Source organism: Grammomys surdaster, unplaced genomic scaffold, assembly GCF_004785775.1.
Source record: "Grammomys surdaster isolate TR1022 unplaced genomic scaffold, NIH_TR_1.0 203, whole genome shotgun sequence".
Taxonomy (NCBI): Eukaryota; Metazoa; Chordata; class Mammalia; order Rodentia; family Muridae; genus Grammomys; species Grammomys surdaster.
Genome location: NW_021604648.1, coordinates 8,778,154 through 8,783,153, shown reverse-complemented (window position 1 = coordinate 8,783,153; position 5,000 = coordinate 8,778,154). Strand labels below are relative to the sequence as shown.

General features: G+C 39.6%; 1 protein-coding gene across 5 annotated transcripts in view; it reads left to right on the top strand.

The window, feature by feature from the left end:
- Dlg2 (discs large MAGUK scaffold protein 2) overlaps positions 1 to 5,000 on the top strand; it is a 1,293,772-nt gene that overhangs the window by 1,222,044 nt on the left and 66,728 nt on the right. The window lies entirely within an intron of this gene.

Here is a 5,000-nt window from a genome sequence, read left to right as displayed (position 1 = left end):
ATCAGTAGCATCATCCCCAGTAGGTTGATCATACACCAATGGATGGCCCCGTACCTGCACACATATGCATAGTACTAATTGGACTCTGTGAGTGATATGGGGAAGGAGGGAATGAGCAGATGCAAAGTTGGAAGAAGGAAAAGAGGGACCAAGAGAAGGTGGAGGGAGAATCCACTCCTCATCCTCTTGCTTCCAACACCTTACATATACATCATTTCTCCCTCCCAGTTGTGTATATGTTCCTTTTAATACACTGAGTTCATGTAGTACTAAAACAGTGATTCTTAACACTACTTTGTTTGTGTGTTTGTGCATTTTCATGTCAAGGCAACATGTGTCCTGGGTTGCTCAGATGCATTTAACCAAAGCTGTTCTTGGGAAGAGACATCATGTTTAATTGTCCCCAAGGACAGAAGCAGAATGGAGGAATGAAATCAGTGTCAGAAATTATTTTAGCTCATTTTAAAGAAATGATTCTTCTCATTGACATTACTCTAGTCTACCCAGGAAGACATCCACACTTTAGACAAGAGGGTTGATTGATGCAACTAATAGTCTGGTGCTTTCCAACCCCGGCTTCTGCAGTTTTCACCATTATGTCAATAGTCATTCATTCATTCAAGCGCTTATCACTTACCTCAAAGAAAACCCTCTCTGAAACAATTTTCCACTTGCCATGATCATCCTTAAATTGGGTTTTTCACATTTTGAAAGAAGCCATCTTTTTTTTTTTTTTTTTTTAAAGAAGCCGTCTTAACAGTCATACAACAGCTGGCCTGAAAATGTTTGTTCAGGTTCTCTTGAGTTCATGTTTATCTGCATCCTTTTTCATAATAAATACAGATATCCTACCTTGCAAATATATTTTACACAAAGTAAAAATATTTGTATTTATTTTATTATAAAATTTATATTATGAGTATTTTCTTAAGACTTTAATTATGTCAAAATGTTTTATTTTATGTATTATTAAACTAGTGTTTTCTCACTGTATAAAAATAACTTTAGAAAAATAGAAGAAAATTAAAAACTACAGATACTCCTACCTCCTAAAGGGCCTTCATATGTTAATTCTCATGCCATTAAAAATCAATACGAGATGACTCAGCAGTTGAGGGAATGCACTGCTCTTGCAGAGGGTCCAAGTTTGATATTTCTGTTCCCAGCACCCACAGTCAGTGGCTCATGATCGACCTCCCATTTACTCCAGTTCCAGGAGGATCTGATGTCTCTGTTCTCCCCAAGCACCTGTACTCATGTGCATATATCTCCCAACACACATACATTATTAAAAATAACATCAAAATATTTTCTAAAATCTAAATAAACTTGTTCAACTGGCAGATGTTTCAAATCACTAGCTCTTTTCTCACCTGCTTCCAGAGTTCATGTGGGAGTGTGAGATAGTTGGTATGAATTGCAACAGTGCAGAACTTTACCCTTTACAATGATGTCTCTGTTTCAATGGCTCTGTTTAATCATTCTATGCAACTCTAAGGCAAATAATATGAATGTTGTCAGTCTTCCTTTAGATGAGGAATAAATGTATGCCTAAATACTCATATGGCATATCAGACCTGGTGTGAAGCCCTTTGTGCTTTTTGATATGTTCAAGTCTCATTAAACTCTGTGGATAAGGTACTGCTATTATGCCCTTCACATAAATGAGAGCTGAGCACAAAGAAATTATTGGTCTGCCTGAGATCACCCATATACTAAGTGGCAGAACTGAGATTTGAGTTCAGCATCTTAACTCATGTGGCCTCACCTCAGAAAGGTACAGTGATAAAGAATTGATACAATTCAATTCAGTTAGCATTCCTTAGGATATGTCTATGTGCTAGGCATACCATGAGTATTATAGGAACACTGCCTAGATCTTGTCATTCACAAAACCAGTATGTAATATGTCCAGCTACACCATGACTAAAGCAATGAGGACTCCATTATACAGATACCAAGAGAGGAGAAAAGGCAATAGACTAGAGGATGGATTCTTTCTCATGAAAACCGTGACCATATGCTGTAACCTTTGTTGTTGATATAACTCAGTGCAGCTGATTATCTTAGTTATAAAATATGCAGGCTTATTTGGCTCATGTTTCTGGAAGTCTGACAGCACAGGTCGAGTGGCCACATCTGTTGAAGGTTTTACTTATGAGACCTCTAAAAATTCTAAGAATTTATAGGGCATTCTATGATAAGGAAAGCACATAAAGTTCCACCCCCATTGGCTCTTATAACAAGCCCACTCTCTCAGTAACCTATTAGTCCATTAATGTTTTAGTTCATAAATGGAATACTACATTTGTGAGAGCAGAGTACTCATAACACAGTCACCCCTTGAATGTTCCACCTGCTCTATTTATTAAGACCACACAATGTTGATTAAATTTCAATGTAAGCTTTGGTGGGAACATTAACTAATAGCACTCTGCATCATGCCAGATGCTCTCAAATATATGATATCAATTTAATCTTCACAGAAGCCTTCAGAAAAGTAAAGTAATTTACCAGCCGAGTCCAGGTCTCTCTGGTAGCAAGATTGGATAGCTTCCCACTGTACTTAGAGCTCTGCTCTAAGGTACTTTCAAGTTATAGAAATGAAACTCAGATGCTTGGATTATCAGAATCACATTGATAGCAAGGGGCTAAGTCAAGATTTGAGCACACACCTTTCACATGCCTCTGTGAGCAATTGTTGAAATTTCAGCTCTCTTCAGCCCTACATAGCATCAGTCGTAGGCCACTTATTACTTTTCTCATCCCTGTAGCAGAATACCCAACACATCTTACAGGCAAGAGGTTAATCCTGGCTCACAGTTTAAGGAGGTATAGTTCAGTACAACTGTAATGACATGACAATGGGGCTCTGTGGCTATGGAAATATGAAGCAACTGCCTGTCACATCTGGGTAAAATGAGAAAGCAGACACAGGACTCTGGCTAGGACCAGACAGACCTACACTATAAGCCCTTAGCCCTGCCCATGAAGCCCTTCATCTGGAGCAAGGCCCCATCTCCAAGAGATTCCACAGCCTTCCAACAAGTGCTCCAATACATGAGCCTTTGTGAGGAAGTTTCCATTCAAACCATTAGAGGCCCACATTGGGGAATGCCCTCAAAAAGAAGCCCATGCATACAGCTCACCTGGCAGGGTCCACAGTGGTATTAAGCATGTACACATGTGTTGCCTCCCTTTTACAAGGTGAGGAGGAAACAGAGAATGGTGATCCAAGTAGCTTTGGTGACACCTGTCACAGCATCTGAATATCCTTACACCCTGAGCTCTAATTCGACCATCTATGACTCCACGCTAAACTCACCTTACATGATCTCAATCAGCGTCTGCTGTAACTCTTTGTAGTTTCTTTACTACTCTCAACTGGTCAACATGAAAAGCTACCCGAAAAGACCGAATCTCTGATGTTCTAAGTCAAAGATTTAGCAAGCAGAGGCAATAGGAAACCTCAAGCCAAGGTGTGTGAGACTTTACAATCTGGGCTCTTAGCATAGAGTCTCTGGTTGCAGACATTGCATGGTTATAAGTAGCCAAGCCAGGAGCTGGCCCACACTCTGTGAATCCAAATGGCCATTCATTAATTATTGACTACAACCCATGTCTAACATTTATTAGAAAGTTTACTCACCTGTACCGCATAGCACCCACTCATGTAGATAGTATCTCAATTTCCCCTTAATTAGGGTATAAGGAACATGGGCATAGGAACCCCCAAGAACAGATCATGTTCCCTCTGCCCAGTACTCCAATCAGTTATGTTTGGCCAGAACCTGAAAATACCAGATGGGTATTGGACAAAGGGCAAGAGACTTGTTATAACATAGTCATTTGGTGCTATCCAGAGACGCTTGGTATCAGAATGGATTTGCTCAAGTGTTGTCATCAGTTCATGTTTCTAATACTTGGTCAACAACAAGAGTAGGTGGGGAGGGTTATGTCTGCTTAAACAATCTAATTAACTGGTTGAGTTGTAGTCTGAATGGGAACATATAGTAGTGGTTTCACTGCTGTCGGGTGTATACAGACAGGTCCACCAGTTCCTTCAACAGAGATCTTTGAGCCTTAATATATTCCTCTTTTCAAAGAAATAAAATAACTAGAGAAAGTAATGTTATTCTTTAATCTATATTCTTTTTAAAAATTTGTACTTTGTACATGTGTGGGTGTCTTGCCTTTATGTATATCTGTGTGTATCTGTTGTCCATGGAGGCCCCTGGGACTGAAGTTACAGACATTTGTGAGTTACCATGTGCCTCAGGGTTCTCTAGGAGAGCAGCCAGGGCTCTTAACCATTGACTCTTCTCTTCTGCCCCTAACCTAGACTCTTGTTGATAAAAAAGGTGGTGAGATGATGAGCTTTTAATAGGAAACATGGCTTGCTTGACAAGACACTTCAAGTCCTTCAGCTTGAATTTTCACAGACAGGTCCAGAATTAATAGCCTACTGGAGACTTCATTCATTCATTCATTCAGTCAGTCAGTCAGTCAGTCAACCAGGCAACAAATATTTTCATCATTGTTGATTTACATGTACTATATGTCCAATTTCAGGTCTGAAGTATCACAAGTATAGGTTATAGATAAAATAAATAAAGTGCCAAGCACAACTTTCAATACTTGGTGTACACTCAAATGAGGACTACTTTCCAGATGTCAGATCTTGAGCATTTGGTGCCAAAGAAAAAAATGCTGTACTGTTTAAAGCCCATCTCTCAGCCTTAGCTCTTGTTTGAGGAGTGAGTCGCTGTGTCCCAGGAAGAACTTGGAGAATACAGAAAGGCTAAAACAAGGAAGAAAAAGTAACCTGCAGCCATTTCTACTGTGGAGAAAGGATTGCAGAGAGCCTATGGGGCCATTTTTTGTGTGTGTGTGATGGATAGCTACTGGGGTTTTTGGTGTGCTGAGAAAAAAAAAGCAGTTTCATATGTGCTAATGCTATGCTATGCTATGCTATGCTATGCTATGCTATGCTATGCTAT